General features: G+C 44.4%; 1 protein-coding gene across 1 annotated transcript in view; it reads right to left on the reverse strand.

Moving 5' to 3' along the window:
* The window catches only part of LOC120050855 (interleukin-1 receptor accessory protein-like 1), an 838,450-nt gene that overhangs the window by 336,149 nt on the left and 484,527 nt on the right, over positions 1-17,774 (reverse strand). The gene's annotated exons all lie outside the window — the stretch shown is intronic.

The following is a 17,774-nucleotide window of genomic DNA, read 5'->3' on the forward strand; positions in this document are numbered from 1 at the left end:
CTACCAACCATGTCAACAAAGACGGGAAACACCGAGCATATGGGACCTCTGATGGGAAGAGGATTTGGGGACTGAGGAGCTCTGCTGTTGGCTCTGGCCTTCATTCATTTGGGTTCCGTCCTAAATGGCACCCTATTCCCTATGCAGTGCACTACTCTTGACCAGAGCCCTATGTGCCCTGGTCAAAAGTAGTGCACTATCAAGGGAATAGGATGCCATTTAGAACACACACCTGGAGGGCGTCTGCTGAAATGCGTTGGTTGAGGGAGAGGTTCATCCCCAGGTAATTAGCAGGGTCCCTGCTGGGGCCAAGCAGGATTACAGGTCATTGCCTGTATAAGAATGCTACTCATTTCATTAGATGGTGGGTCAGTGGGGGTCGCTTGCTGAAAGGAAGTGTTTATTAAGAGGATTTTGTACAGTAAATTGTAGCCTATGTTTAAAAGAATAGAAGCACAATTTAACTGTTTAATTTTCAAATGACTTGTGGTGCCTGTTGGCATCAATGACGTTCATTTGATTGATAATTATTCATTTGACTTGAGCTGCTGTTATTTAGTATTAATGACAGCATTGTTATGATAAGCATGCCTCACACTCTCAACTGTGTCCTTGCTTACTGTGGGACACCATAGTTACAGACTGAAGGGAATGGAGGTTGGGTCTGTGGCCAAAAGCCACTGAGGTAGGATTGGGCGCATTTCCTTTAATCACTGTTGACGTGTAGTAGTCCAGTTCTCTGGGCTTGGCCTTGTCTGTCTGCTTGCGTTCCAAATGGCACCCTATTCCCTATATAGTACACTACTTTTGACCAGAGCACTATATAGGGAATAGGGTGCCATTTGGGATGCATACTCTGTCTTGTAGACAGTAGGCTAGGCCATGATGAGGTAACTGTGCTCCACTAGGGGCCACAGGAAAGCTAATCTGAGCTGGACTGCTGGATTAGACAGATTTAGCTAGTTCTTTGGACACGATGGCTCTCTAGAGCCCCCCTCCCCCTTCTGTTCTTCTGTAGTCTCTTCATAGAAAACCAGCTTCCAATCACAGCATTTCTGCAGGGGTCCAGACTCGTTGACCTTAGGCAACTTTATCATTCCCCTGGCTACGTTACAGTATTTGTCAAAGGCTGCTGGTAATACAGTATTCACACGGTGAGAGACACCTTTTGATTAGGTCCACCCTGTTCATTCATTATAATCTACAAGGCAAAACTGATCCTAGATCAGCACTCCAATAATACGTGCCATGGTGTGTTGTAATCCTGTATGTTTATGTTTGACTGTCCTTGCATGTCCTTATTGGTTTCCATGAACTCATTGACCGGTGTGAATATCTCATTGTGAGGTTAGTATTACAGGTCTAGTCAGAGGGTGTTGTTTTTCTTTGCCTTGCAGGACAGTGGTATCATCTTGATATCTGGACAAGAGCCCAGACCTAACGAAGACACTGGCCCATCTGCTGATCACATTATCCAATAAACCATGTTACCGTTGTTGATTCACCGTTGCCGTAACGTCACCGTCATCAGCTGAGTGAGTGTCCAACTGTAGTCAGGCAAGAGACTAATGTCAAGACAACGAAAAGAAACAGATTATTTAATTATAGCATATATTCTGTGTATACTGTTTAAGTATAATTAGTTTGCTGGCTACCTACCTACCTCTTTTTTTAATTGTATTTCCTATTCCCTGATCTGTTGATATGTCACCTGACTATAATGTGAAAACAACAAAGTTAGCCATTTGACACAGAGAGATCTCAACTGTACAGGTACTTGGAGAAAGCTAAGCCAATTCAAAAACAGTGACTCATTTCAATATCTGAAATGTATTGAGTTGAGATTGAATTGACCCCAAGCCCTATTATAGACAGCCTGATGTTTTACTGAATCAGTGAAAATGACTCAAGCTGGCAACATAAGCAGTCCAGAGAGAGTTTTGGGGTGAGAGTGAGTAGATGAAGGTGAGGTTATAAAGGCAGCCTTCTGAGCATTTGTCCTTTTAAGACTCCACCTACCCTTCTAGTGCTAACTTCCAAACAAGCCTCAGTCTGTCAATCAGGCCTCACCAGAGAGAGAGACTACCTGGCTGCCTTGTTATTCCCTAGTCTCAGCCACCTCACCTCAGAAACCACCTACTCTGCTCTCTGAGAAGGCATGCAAGGCAGTTATCCACTAATGACCGGATGTGTGACAGGTCTCGACCCGATCCCAAACCCAGCGACATGCACATCCTTACTGACCTGTTCACTGGACGTGCTACCTGTTCCAGACCTGTTGTTTTCAACTCTCTAGAGACAGCAGGAGCGGTAGAGATACTCTCAATGATCGGCTATGAAAAGCCAACTGACATTTACTCCTAAGGTGCTGACCTGTTGCACCCTCGACAACCACTGTGATTATTATTATTTGACCCTGCTGGTCATCTATGAACATTTGAACATCTTGGCCATGTTCTGTTATAATCTCCACCCAGCACAGCCAGAAGAGGACTGGCCACTCCTCATAGCCTGGTTCCTCTCTAGGTTTCTTCCTAAGTTCTGGCCTTTCTAGGGAGTTTTTCCTAGCCACCGTGCTTCTACACCTGCATTGCTTGCTGTTTGTGGTTTTAGGCTGGGTTTCTGTACAGCACTTTGAGACATCGGCTGATGTAAGAAGGGCTTTATAAATACATTTGATTGATACTGGAATGAATCCAATGCTCTATTCCAAACACTTGCCCTTATTTGACGTCCTATTTACAGATGTCAATTGTCTGCCACAACAATGTTACACGTTGTGAATACAATAGACAGACTGACAATTCCGTTTGCTGTACTGTTCTGATTTCCTCTGTCCTGAAGGGAATAAGCACCTTTCCTGTCAGAAAGGATAAGTAGCATCTAGTCACCTGGGTCTACCCCCTTGAGCTGCACTGTCCTGCTACAGGTCAGACGAGCTTATTGGCAGCAATGTTCATTACTCACCACCAAATCAGCCTCCCGGGAAGATTTTATGTCTGTGTTGTGGTACAGCAGGTTCCACAAACACTGACCTCTACTGACTCACCTACACATACAGATGTAATATCTTAATTTGAGCCAGTTTGCCACAGCAGGAAAATAATCCTGGAGAAACAGGACATTTTAATTATGTGGATTATAATGAATGGACATTTCTTGTAGGGTTTGATACATTTTAAAGTGGAAATTACGAACTTTATAAGCCTTTTTAAAACTTGAATACACTACAAGTTTGCATTCCCCTCCCCTCAGCAACAAAAGGGTGATCAAATTAAGATCCTCCATCTTTACTCACCTGAATTTATACTGACCTACCTATACTTACTGCTGTGTGTAATGGCATTGGGCAGAGAGGTTTCAAGATTGCCCTGAAAGACAGAGACTAAGGACACATTCACAGACTCTCTCTAGCTTAAATGAAGGTTATAATCAATTTGTGGTGATTTTGAATGCATTTCACATTTGTTGATAATGTCACCTTGAGAATCACATATAAAAGGAATGAGTAAGTAATGAATTAATGTTTTAATCATTTAATAAGCAGACCAAGCCAATCATATCACTTACATTAGCAACTTATAGGATATAAAGTGTGTCCAAGTAGGATAAGTTGTTATTGCATGTTTTGCAGCTGTGAAAATATGCAATTATGTAAAAAAATAAAATGACCATCACTATCCCTATTCCCCACATTGGCCTACACAGATTATTCACAAGTTAAACAACCATGCGCTGTTAGACTAAAGTCTTGCAGAGGCACCACTAAAGCTTATCAAATAGGATTAGGAAGCAGAAAAAAATCTCTTGCCAAAGTCCCATCTGCTTACCTGAGTAAGGCTGAGGAGCTGTCTTCAGCACTGTAACCACATCCCGTTACACTGGGGGGATAGCCTAGCCCCATGAGGAATAACCAGAGGAATAGCCCTATTTTTACACAATGCTATCAAGTGGATGGACAGCACACAAAACCCTCTTGTTGATGAACTGAGAAGGGTTGAGAAGATTTAATCTAGACTGGGGCTGCATCTTGGATCTTGGCTCTTTCAGAAATGCCGGGGCTAACGAGGAGCTGTGTTTTTTGGGTTGTGTCTGCCATCCTTCTGACAGGATACTTTGACACGGGTAGGTACAGTAGAGGATTTAATGATGACTGTTTGACTTCTGATCACATGTATAACTGTCTCATGTACTTTTACAGATGCTTCGCATGGGGTTGCTGTGGATAGTGGTTTGGTAGTGAAACACGTGAAATCTCAAGACCCCTCTGGGATTTCAAGCCAACTGGAGTCAGATGGAGGTCTGGAGGCTTTGACCCACAAGACACACAAAGGAAAGGGTGCTATTTCTAGAAGAAAGCGGAATATTCTTTTTCCCAGTGGAGTGAAGCTTTGTTCTCAAGAGACTGTAGACCAAGCGATAGAAAACCACCTGAAGTACTTTCACCAGCGAGGTAAGCTTTTTCACTACTGTATCTCATGGGCACTGGGGATTCATTATGACCTGGAGTCTATTCATCTACAGTCTTTGTTGTTCAGCTAGATGAATTTAATTCCTGTGATGCATACACTCTTTTGCAAAAGGGTTTCAAAAGGGTTCTTCGGCTGTCCCCATAGAATAACCCTTTTGGTTCCAGGTAAAACCCTTTTGGGTTCCATGTAGAACCCTCTGTTGAAAGGGTTCCATGTAGAACCCTCTGTGGAAAGGGTTTTACGTGGAATGAAAAAGGGTTCTACCCGGAAACAAGGGGTCTACCTGGAACCAAGAAGGGTTCCTCAAAAGGTTCTCCTATGGGGCCATCCGAAGAACTATTTTAGGTTCTAGATAGCGCCTTTTTTTCTTAGAGTGTATGTGACAGTAGGCTACGCTCACTCCTTTTATCATATGGCCGTCTATGACTTATTACAGATTTTATATGCATTTATTGTAATGACACAACCTTTATATACCATCAAAATGAGTACTTTAATCACCTCCAACATGAACCATGCAGTAACCAGTACTTTTCCAGCCTCTTTATCAAAGCCCTATGGTCATCCATGTGCATGGCTTCAGCCGTTGAAATACAGCCCTGTGTTACCATTCTCTATCAGTCGTTTGTTTGAAACAATGGTTCAGAACCTTGTTGGAACTCAAGGGAAATTACTAGAAGTCAATCAACGACAGTAACTAATCTATCATGATTCAAGGGCTGTAGTTATAGTATTCAGTCATGGAGGCTGAGAAACAGAGAGCCTGGCACCAGACAGCCTTGCACCAGGGTGCCCTTCTGTCAGTTCAACCCAAACACGTGGTGCTCCACCTGGGGAAGCTTAGAGAGAAAGCCCCAGTCCTCGGCCTGAACCCTGCCTCGCTACCGAAATAGTAGTCCTCTAGACATTGATCAGATGAGCCATGCTGCCAGGAAAATATGAGAGCCCTCAGGCCTGCTCCCGTTAGCTCCTCTACCAAGGGCTTTCTGGTTGTCCTCAGCCTCCAAACCTGAAATGTAGCATACAGATGTAGCTGCAGATTGAGAGAAAAAACGTTTTTTTGCCAGCTTTTTTTGTTCCAAAGCAGAGGTACTGGTACATTGTGAAAAGTACGTGCAATACCACATGTCTTGAACTGAGAAGTAATTTCAATGTCAGCAGTGGTGGTGAAATGGTGATGCTGTCTGGAACGTGGGAGTATATGTGTGTATGGATCAAAAAATGACCTCACATTTCCCTGATTGCCTTCATTTTTCATAGCTGTCCATTGGAGAGATTTTTCCTGTCAGGATCGCTGGCTAAATGTCAGCTAAATGGCAATGTTTGTTTTGGTTTCCATGTCCTTGTACTACACGGTATTATTTAAATCTAGATTGAATATTCATATACGTAAAGCGGGTCTTCTTCTACATCCATCTGTGTCACAGAGTGCGACCTCTGTGTCACATGTCTCTGTGTCAATCAGGGTTGGGGTCAATTCCATTTCAATTCTGTCCAATCAGGAAGTACACAAAAAATTCTGGGTGTGAAAGCTAGTCTCTGACCCAGTCCTGTGTCTGTGTGCTGCCCAGTGTGTCAGGAGACGGTGTGGGAGGCGTTCAAGATCTTCTGGGACCGTCTACCTGAGAGAGATGAGTACCAGGCCTGGGTTAACTTATGTCAGGATGGAACTGTCAGCGTGATGGAGATTGGCAGCAACTTCAGCCGATCAGAGGAGCACGTCTCTCTTGTTAGGGCTGTGAGTGAGAATTTTGAACAATTTGATATGTAAAACATTACGGATATTGATGTGTGTGAGTATGCGTGTGTGTGTACAAGTGTGTGTAGTTTATTGGTATGTGATTGAGAAGCTTTATTTATCAATGGATTCTGTTTTTATTTCAGAGAGTGGTGATGACTGCTACTCCGAATAGGTGAGTTCCTAACATTTCAATGTCTCTGTGAGATACTAGCACTTGCATTCTGTCACAACGCAAAATATGTACATGCCTGGGTCACGTTCAGCAGGTTGCAACGTTACAGAACGTTCAGATCACTTAGAGCAGAACATGTACAGAATGTTGCATCCCGCTGAACGTCACACACGTTACTCAACCTCAACCCCTCATCAACCACATTGTATTTACACCACTTCCATGTTCTCCTCATCCCCGTCCCATCCACGTCAGCGAGCCCACAAGCTCAGGGTCCAAAGTGTGCAGGTAGGCCTGTTCCCAACACTAAAGCCTGCTGTCTTTGTGCCCACACAGCTCTATAGAAACACTGCTGTGTTGTATGCTATCCATAACAGTGATGTAGTCCCGTGTAGCTCAGTTGGTAGAGCATGGAGCTTGCAACACCAGGGTTGTGGGTTCGATTCCCATGGGGACTAGTATGAAAAAAGTCTGAAAATGTATATAAGTCGCTCTGGATAAGAGTCTGCTAAATGATGAATATGTAACATGTAAATGTGACGTCACGGCAGCCTACCATGCACCACACAGCTCTGCAGCCTGCTCAACCTTTCTCCCCTCGCTTCAATCCAGATTCATACAACTATGACATTGTTGTATGATCATAGCCATTGCTGTAGACAGCTTGCTGTGCCTGTAAGCTACATGCATGTAGACAGTAACAGCAAAGTATTATAGCAGGTCTACTTTTGTAATACCTGGTAGTTCCATACAGGGGTACAGTGTAATACCTGGTAGTTACATACAGGGGTACAGTGTAATACCTGGTAGTTACATACAGGGGTACAGTGTAATACCTGGTAGTTACATACAGGGGTACAGTGTAATACCTGGTAGTTACATACAGGGGTACAGTGTAATACCTGGTAGTTCCATACAGGGGTACAGTGTAACAACATGTAATACCTGGTAGTTACATACAGGGGTACAGTGTAATACCTGGTAGTTACATACAGGGGTACAGTGTAACAACATGTAATACCTGGTAATTACATACAGGGGTACAGTGTAACAACATGTAATACCTGGTAGTTACGTACAGGGGTACAGTGTAACAACATATAATACCTGGTAGTTACATACAGGGGTACAGTGTAACAACATGTAATACATGGTAGTTACATACAGGGGTACAGTGTAATACCTGGTAGTTTCATACAGGGGTACAGTGTAATACCTGGTAGTTACATACAGGGGTACAGTGTAATACCTGGTAGTTACATACAGGGGTACAGTGTAATACCTGGTAGTTACATACAGGGGTACAGTGTAATACCTGGTAGTTACATACATGGGTACAGTGTAATACCTGGTAGTTACGTACAGGGGTACAGTGTAACAACATATAATACCTGGTAGTTACATACAGGGGTACAGTGTAACAACATGTAATACATGGTAGTTACATACAGGGGTACAGTGTAATACCTGGTAGTTACATACAGGGGTACAATGTAATACCTGGTAGTTACATACAGGGGTACAGTGTAACAACATGTAATACCTGGTAGTTACATACAGGGGTACAGTGTAATACCTGGTAGTTACATACAGGGGTACAATGTAATACATGGTAGTTACATACAGGGGTACAGTGTAATACCTGGTAGTTACATACAGGGGTACAGTGTAATACCTGGTAGTTACATACAGGGGTACAGTGTAATACCTGGTAGTTTCATACAGGGGTACAGTGTAATACCTGGTAGTTACATACAGGGGTACAGTGTAACAACATGTAATATCTGGTTTTGATTTGCAAAATGTTAAAGATTTGTAAATGACATCACAATAGCATGAAAGCTATTTGAACAGGTATACCAGTTTGAAGTACTATGTCATTATTGTAATGACGCTGTACATTCCTGCGTAACTGCCATTTTATTACACAGGTATGAGGGGTGCTTATTGTAAAGTGGGAGCTTTACAACCTATAATCTATTGTATCACATGTGGAAGTTACTGATTGATTGTCTCTCTTTTACACAGTCCAACATGTTGAAGTTACTGATTGATTGTCTCTCTTTTACACAGTCCAACATGTTGAAGTTACTGATTGATTGTCTCTCTTTTACACAGTCCAACATGTTGAAGTTACTGATTGATTGTCTCTCTTTTACACAGTCCAACATGTTGAAGTTACTGATTGATTGTCTCTCTTTCACACAGTCCAACATGTTGAAGTTACTGATTGATTGTCTCTCTTTTACACAGTCCAACATGTTGAAGTTACTGATTGATTGTCTCTCTTTTACACAGTCCAACATGTGGAAGTTACTGATTGATTGTCTCTGTTTTACACAGTCCAACATGTTGAAGTTACTGATCGATTGTCTCTCTTTCACACAGTCCAACTGCGGCAACTCCACCAGAATTGGCCACCACCCAAAAAGGTTTACCTCTTTACCTCAATTCAGTGTCTGGGCAAAATTCATCTGTCTTTTATGCCATCTGTTGATCAGTGACAGTATAGCTAGACTATTAGCCCCTGTCTGGAGTACTGTCTTGAGGTTATTGTGAGTGCTGCATAGGACGACTGTAGCCTGATCAAGACACACGTTGCTCCCAGAGTAGGCCTTTAATCCTTCTTAATGACACACCACGTTGTCAATGGACAGTGGATAGAGGGACCGTTAGACTTTCCTAAGAGATTGTCTGAACTGCTTGTCTGAACACACTACTTTTCAATTTCAGTGCCAGACATGTTCAGTAGCAATTCATTGATGTCATGTAGAATGTTTTCTTATATAATTGTAATCTGTGTCACGTATAATACACCCTCTTTTTATTCATACTTATATATTCTTTGTTTCTGGGTCCCTTCTTGTTTTCTTCTGTAGATAATGAAGTCATTGTCGTACAGCCAGACACCTTCCCAACCTTGCGAGGAGATGTTGACATCATTCCTGTCATTACTGCAGAGCCAGTTGAGGAGGTCACAGAGATGGTCCCGCCAGAAACTACTGACTATGTGACTGAAGATGCTGACATCGACGTCACCTCAGAGCCCGACGATACAATACAGGAGATAGGAGAGGACTCCACTACCAAAGCTGCCTTTGACGTCAACTCCGAAACAGCAGTTGAAGTCATTGCTGAGACTAGTGATGAGGCTGTCCAGGAGGTTAATATGGCTGCTGTTGAGGAAACATCCGATGCTACCTCAGATGACACTGTGGAGATCACCCCTGAACCTATTGTCACTGTCATCCACGAGCCCATTAATGAGGTAATTGGGAAAATGGATGAGGAAGTAATCTCAGATACCACACACAATACAGTGGAGGAGGCAGAAGAGGCCGCTGCAGAGGTCCCACCAGAAGCTGCCATTGAGATCCCTATAGAGGTCCCATCAGAGGCTGCCGTTGAGATCCCTGCAGAGGTCCCACCAGAAGCTGCCATTGAGATCCCTATAGAGGTCACATCAGAGGCTGCCGTTGAGATCCCTGCAGAGGTCCCTTCAGAAGCTGCCATTGAGATCCCTGCAGAGGTCCCATCAGAAGCTGCCATTGAGATCCCTGCAGAGGTCCCATCAGAGGCTGCCATTGAGATCCCTGCAGAGGTCCCATCAGAGGCTGCCATTGAGATCCCTGCAGAGGTCCCATCAGAAGCTGCCATTGAGATCCCTGCAGAGGTCCCATCAGAGGCTGCCGTTGAGATCCCTGCAGAGATCCCTTCAGAAGCTGCCATCGAGATGCCTGTTGGGTCCACAGACAAGGATATGCCAGAACCTGAAATAAAATTTATTCCAGAAACTTCTTTGGAGGACATTTCTGAAACCACTTCTGAAGCGCCTTCGGAGTCTGCCACAGAAATCACTTCAGATACCATAGACAAGGAGATCACAGAGGGCGCCACAGAAATCACTTCAGATACCATAGACAAGGAGATCACAGAGGGTGCTACAGAAATCACTTCAGATACCATAGACAAGGAGATCACAGAGGGCGCCACAGAAATCACTTCAGATACCATAGACAAGGAGATCACAGAGGGTGCCACAGAAATCACTTCAGATACCATAGACAAGGAGATCACGGGTGCTACAGAAATCACTTCAGATACCATAGACAAGGAGATCATAGAGGGTGCTACAGAAATCACTTCAGATACCATAGACAAGGAGATCACAGAGGGTGCTACAGAAATCACTTCAGAAACCATAGACAAGGAGATCACAGAGGGTGCTACAGAAATCACTTCAGATACCATACACAAGGAGATCACAGAGGGTGCCACAGTAATCACTTCAGATACCATAAACAAGGAGATCACAGAGGGTGCCACAGAAATCACTTCAGATACCATAGACAAGGAGATCACAGAGGGTGCTACAGAAATCACTTCAGATACCATAGACAAGGAGATCACAGAGGGTGCTACAGAAATCACTTCAGATACCATACACAAGGAGATCACAGAGGGTGCCACAGTAATCACTTCAGATACCATAAACAAGGAGATCACAGAGGGTGCCACAGAAATCACTTCAGATACCATAGACAAGGAGATCACAGAGGGTGCTACAGAAATCACTTCAGATACCATAGACAAGGAGATCACAGAGGGTGCTACAGAAATCACTTCAGATACCATAGACAAGGAGATCACAGAGGGTGCTACAGAAATCACTTCAGATACCATAGACAAGGAGATCACGGGTGCTACAGAAATCACTTCAGATACCATAGACAAGGAGATCACAGAGGGTGCTACAGAAATCACTTCAGATACCATAGACAAGGAGATCACAGAGGGCGCTGCAGAAATCAAATCAGATACCATAGATGAGGAGATTAAAGAGGCTGCCATAGAGGTCACTTCAGATACCACAGATGAGGAGATCACAGAGGCTGCGGTAGAAGAAAATGTCACTTTGGAGACCACTTCAGACATTGCCACCAAGGCAACGTCAGAAGATACTACAGATGAGGATATTCCAGAGGATGCAGCAGAATTAACTCCAGACATTTCTCCAGAGGACACGTCTGAGACTACAGATGAGGAAGCTGCAGCAGAGTTGATTCCAGAAGTTTCTCCAGAGGATTCAGATGGAGACGTTCAGGAGCTCCCTGTGGAGGTCACCTCAGAGGCTACAGTAAATGTTGCCCTAGAAGACACTGAAGAGGAGACCCCTGAGATTTTAGAGGAAGTTATCTCAGACGCTGCAATGCATTTGATACTCGAGGCTATGGAGGAGATCACTCCAGAGACTGTACTAGAGGATACTTTGGCCACTACTACTAATGAAGTGGTAATAGAGATTGGTCCTGAGGAAGAAGTCACTCCAGAAACTTCAGTTAAGGCCATTCCAGAGGATGTAACAGGGATCACTGAAGAAGCAACAATAAAGGCTGAAGTCACTCCTGAGGCTGAAGTAGAGATGAAGGAAGTTACGGTGGAGGTCACCTCAGAAGCCACTTTGGAGGTCACTCCTGAGGTTGAAGTAGAGGTAACTCCAGAAGATGTAGTGGAGGAACCTCCAGAGGCTGCTGAAGAAGTTCCTGAGGAAGCAGGAGAGGTCCCTTTGGAGACTGCAGTGGAAGACACTCCAGAGTCTGTAGAAGAAATCCCCCCAGAGATTGTAGAGATAACTCTGGAAGCTGTTGAAGAAGACACTCCAGTGGCTGTAGAAGAAATAGTTTCAGTGACTCCAGAAGAGATAGCACCAGAACCTTCAGAGCAGGAAACTCCAGAACCTTCAGAGGAGGAAATTCCAGAACCTTCAGAGGAGGAAATTCTAGAAACTTCAGAGGAGGACATTCCAGAACCTTCAGAGGAGGAAACTCCAGAGGCTTCAGAAGAGGTCCCATCTGAGGCAGTAGACAAGATCATTCCAAAAGATACAGAAGAGGCTTCCAAAAAGATAATTACAGAAACTACAGAAGAGGCTTCCGAAGAGATCATTCTAGAGCCTTCAGAAGCTGCAGCGGAGATAACCACAGAGGCTGCAGGTGAGTCCACTCCAGAGGCGACACAGGAGGCTGCTGTGGAGATTACTCATGAGGTCACCACTGAAACTGGAATTTTGACGGACACAGAGGAGAACAATAATGGCGATCGTTATAGGGATGCAGAGGAGAACAATAACGGTGATCGTTATAGGGTCACAGGAGAACCAGAAGAAACAAATGATGACTTCCTAGGGATTCAAGATATCATAACAGAGGTGGAAAATGCGGTAAGCAATGATGAAGTTATTATTATTACAATCAATGAAATACAGAATCAATAATCAAATTGTTACATCATAAAGGATAGAAGCCTTCTTAAACACACAATAAGAGAGGTGCATCAGCTATAGATTAAAGACACTGTCTACTGAAATGAATGAGAGTGAAGTGATATTGTAATGATGTGAGCTGTTTGTGATCTGTTTTTGTGTCCTGTGTTTAGCTGGGCAATGAGATCGAGGACATCATGACGAGGCCTTTCACACCCATGAAGGAGCAGGTGGTGGAACTCAGCATCCAGCTGAAGGGAGAGAACTACAACGACGCCCTGAGAGACCCCTCTAGCTTCTACTACCAACGCGTGGTCAAACATTTCACCCATAAGGTACAGTAAAGTTGGTATACTCCTGTCCCTGTGCAGGCTCTTGGTAAAAGCAATTGTTTGGTCCCGTCCTTTTTGACACCCGCTTTTGTTTTTGTTTCCTTACTTTTGACATACAGGATGTACACTGAGTGTACAAAACATTAGGAACACTTTTCTAATATTGAGTTGCACCTCCGTTTGCCCTCAGAACAGCCTCAATTCATTGGGGCATGAACTCTACAAGGTATCGAAAGCGTTCCACAGGGATGCTGGCCCATGTTGACTCCAGTACTTTCCACAGTTGTGTCAAGTTGGCTGGATGTCCTTTGGGTGGTGGACCATTCTAGATACGCACGGGAAACTGTTACGTTGCAGTTCTTGAAACACTCAAACCGGTGTGCCTGGCACCTGCTACCATACCCCGTTCAAAGGCACTTAAATAATTTGTCTTGCCCATTCACCTTCTGAATGGCACACATACCCACTCCATGTCTCAATTGTCTCCAGGCTTAAAAATCCTTTAACCTGTCTTCTCCCCTTCATCTACGCTGACTGAACTGGATTTAACAGGTGACATCAATAAAAGATCCATCTGTCATGGAAAGCAGGTGTTCCTAATGTTTTGTACAGTGTATTTTACATTATTCACTTTTGCGTGTACAGAGTACAAACAGAAAGTTCGGAAGAGGTTGAAATATATATATATTCTACTGTATCTATTTACTGTTATCAGCTTTCGAATGTTGTACTGGTTGTCCGGGCTTGCCAGCTATATACTGTATTCACTAAAGAACAGGAAGAAAGCTGCCTGGAAAAATCAGAGGTCCACCAGTCAGTGTGACAGCTCTGGAAACATGTCCTCTGCTGGGAACCCACAGTGACGGACGGTGTATTCCCATCGCTGGATGTTGCCACCTCACATTTTGGCCTTTTCTCCGGCAGAGCCAGAGTTTATGTCAGAGCAGAGGCCATTAGTTATAGACATGGGCTGTGTCCCAAATGGCCGCCTATTTCCCAATAGTGCTTTTGACCAGGGCCTGATCAGAGCCCCATGGGTCTCGGGTCAAAAGTAGTGCACTAAATAGGGAATAGGGTGCCATTTGAGATGCAGACATACAGAGAGGATGAATAAGTAAACAACAGGACAGAGCCTTACTGCTCCTGGCCAAGAGGGGAAAGAAGGGAGGTGGCACAGATCCTAGAGGATAGCTTTAGTACACAGACAGCCACTACACAGACTAGGACAGGGGACTGACTTGATTTTTGTCTATACTGCAGTAATTGATCATACTATGTGATCCTGGACTGAGAATGATATTGCTAACTAGTGGCGTAAAGGATTCACAGTACTGGTGTAGATGCAGGCATGTCTGGCGAACAGGGTGGATCTTTTTCATTCTCCTGAGAAAAACTCCAACTTGACGTGGTAATTAACTAAGTGTGTTTTCTTTTCATCGTTCTCATCTAGATTGAAGATGCATTTGAAAGGTTACCAGGATTCAAGAAGGTCTTTGTAGTTGAATTCAGGTAAGCGTCATTAACAGCTATAAATCCATTGATCTACTACCTATAAATCATCCTATTTAATTGAACAGGCAATATGCTATTTCAGTATCAAGTTCTAATATTTCTTTGTCTTTTCCAAATGTGTCCAGGCCTCAGAAGGACCTCCAAAGGTAAGCATATTTTCTTTCTTCTGACCCAAATAACTGTCTCACAAGGTTTACATCCAATTGGCTACAGATGTTCATGCAAATATTCTAATATCTGCATAAAAACCACATGCTTGTTACGGATAAAACGCTGTGCGTGATGATGTAGTGCACATGGAAATAACTTTTGCGGTTAAATTCCCATGTACTGAATAATAAATCCAAGTTAAATGGGTTTCCTTCACAACTCTAATGATGTTTTTTTCACCACAAATGTTGCGCTATGTAGTGAATGTGCCCACTATGACTTTGGCATGTGCACTCTAGCCAACAGATGTCATATACAGCAGGCTACTTTAATGATGAGATTGTTATGGATAATCATTTTTATTTGTCAAACGGCAGCCAGCCAAGCATCGATCATCATGTCACCAGAATAAGACCCTCAATATTTATCAATATATGCACATAAAGGCGTTTCCACCGCCATATCTCGCATAATTAATTCCCACCTTTGAGATTTACCGACAGATTTACCGACAGATTTACCGACAGATTTGCTGTTCCCATCAGGCCTGTCGTGACATTTTTTATCCAACATGTACTTTACTCACATAAAAAGGATGGCTGGAAACCTGGTTACTGTTAATGCGTTCACATGTCAGGATTTATGGCTCCTAAATCCATGACAACGACCACTGACACACACAGTACAGTTGATGACGTCCTGGAGAGTGCTGTAATAACAGGCTAGATACCTGTGTGAAAGTGCACTGGAGCATGATAAATCCATCTCATTGCAATGCTATCACTCCCAGTTCAACCATTATGACTGCACAGTTGAGCTAACCCAAATCCCACTGAGTCTATCTCACATGTATATCTACTAATGGGAAATGCATCTGTGTCTGGCTGAGCCAAAGAACCAAGCCTTTACCGTACCTTCTGCATGGTTAGATGTTTTCTGCTTGCTTGCCACAGTCTTCAGAACAGTTGTTCCACACTATGTTTACCAGCATTACAAGCATACTTCCAATGCCTGTCAATCATTATAGCTCAGTGCATCGGCACCATTGCAGACACGAAAAGCACAATAAACGAAGCTAAAACGTGTGATTCCTTTTGGCTCCATGTCACATTGGACTTCTATGTGTTTTCTATTAGTTGGCGTCTTTATATTACACGAGTTCTGCAATGGACTTTGCTCCAATTTACAGTTAATGGCCTTGCAATGGTCAATCACCCCCTAACTGGTGTAAGCCCCATCGCTCACCCCGCTGGCCCCCTGCCAGTCATAATGATGAGATTAAAGGCAGAGCTTTATGACAAGATCAATTTTCTCCTGACTGTCAACCAGTACGGAGGCTCCAGGCCAGATTCCCCCGCGGGTTTAGCCCCGCACTGGTTTCCCTACGAACTGGCATCGTGGAAAACTAAACGTTGCGAGCAGTGAGGCCTTTAAACCACCTTCGGCTCTCCACAGTTTGTTCTGCAGGTCATATAAAGCCCTGTTAGCATGCAGCCTTTAAACGGAGCTGCCAGGGAATTAGAGCTGAAGGAGAATTGGGCTGTCAGGGGGGAGAAAGTGAAGATGGTCATAAACTGACCAGGTTCTCCCACACTAGGGGGAAATATTATTCCTCAGATCACACTATCTAGATTAGGATATAGCTTCTCCAAGCTAGGACCACTTTAAAGGTCCAATGCAGACGTTTTTATTTCAATATCAAATCATTTCTGGGTAACAATTATGTACCTTACTGTGATTGTTTTCAGTTAAAATAGTCAAAAAGAAACAGAAATATCTTCTTAGCAATGAACAATTTCTCAAGCGAGAATTTCCCTAGGACTGTCTGGGAGTGGTCTGAGTTAGGAGGGGAAAACTGAAAACTAGCTGGTATTGGCAGAGAGGTTTGAAACTCTCTAATTTTTCTATTAAATATTTGACCGCATGGTGATCTAACCATGGAAAGGCATAAGCTCCATACCACCAAAAAAGGCAGAAATTTCAGGCTGTCTGTCACGTTCCTGACCTGTTTTCTTTTCTTTTGTCTTGTATTTATTTAGTTGGTCAGGGCGAGTTGGGTGGGTTTGTCTATGTGTGATTTTCTATGTGGTGATGTTTGTGTTCGGCCGGGTATGATTCTCAATCAGAGGCAGCTGTCAATCGTTGTCCCTGATTGAGAATCATACTTAGGCAGCCTGGGTTTCACGTGTGTGTTGTGGGTGTTTGTTTCCGTGTTTGTATTCGTGCCACACGGGACTGTTGTCGGTTGTATTCATTTTGTTATTTTGTCTCATTTTAGTGTTCAGTTTCGATTTAATAAATTATCATGAGCACTACCCACTCTGCGTGTTGGTCCGATCCATGCTCCTCCTCGTCTGAGGAGGAGAACGACTATGACGACCGTTATAGAAACACCCACCCCAAAAGGATCAAGCAGAGTGGGAACAGACAGCAGCAGCAGCAGAGACCGAGGACACAGGACTCGTGGACTTGGGAGGAGATCCTGGACGGCAAAGGACCCTGGGCTCAGCCAGGGGAATATCGCCGTCCCAAGGCGGAGTTGGAGGCAGCGAAGGCAGAGAGGCGCTGGTATGAGGTGGCAGCGCGGCGATGCGGTTGGGAGCCCGAGAGTCAGACCCAAAAATTTCTTGGGGGGGGGGGGGGGGGGGGCACACGCGGAGTGTGGCAAAGCCGGGTAGGATACCTGAGCCAACTCCCCGTGCTTACCGTGGAGTGAGAGGGCGTCGTACTGGTCAGACACCGTGTTATGCGGTAAAGCGCACGGTGTCCCCAGTACGCGTGCTTAGTCCAGTGCGGGCTATTCCACCTTGCCGCACTGGCCGGGCTAGGTTGGGCATCGAGCCGGGTGTCATGAAGCCGGCCCAACGCATCTGGCCTCCAGTGCGTCTCCTCGGGCCGGCGTACATGGCACCAGCCTTACAAATGGTGTCCCCGGTTCGCCAGCATCGCCCAGTGCGGGTTTTTCCACCTCGCCGCACTGGCAGGGCTACGGGGACCATTCAACCTGCAAGGTTGGGCAGGCTCGGTGCTCAAGAGCGCGTGTTCTCCTTCACGGTCCGGTTTTTTCGGTGCCACCTCCACGTACCAGTCCTCCGGTGGCAGCCCCCCACACCAGGCTGTCTCTCCGTCTTCT

This window comes from Salvelinus namaycush, chromosome 7 (genome assembly GCF_016432855.1).
Source record: "Salvelinus namaycush isolate Seneca chromosome 7, SaNama_1.0, whole genome shotgun sequence".
NCBI classification, from domain to species: domain Eukaryota; kingdom Metazoa; phylum Chordata; class Actinopteri; order Salmoniformes; family Salmonidae; genus Salvelinus; species Salvelinus namaycush.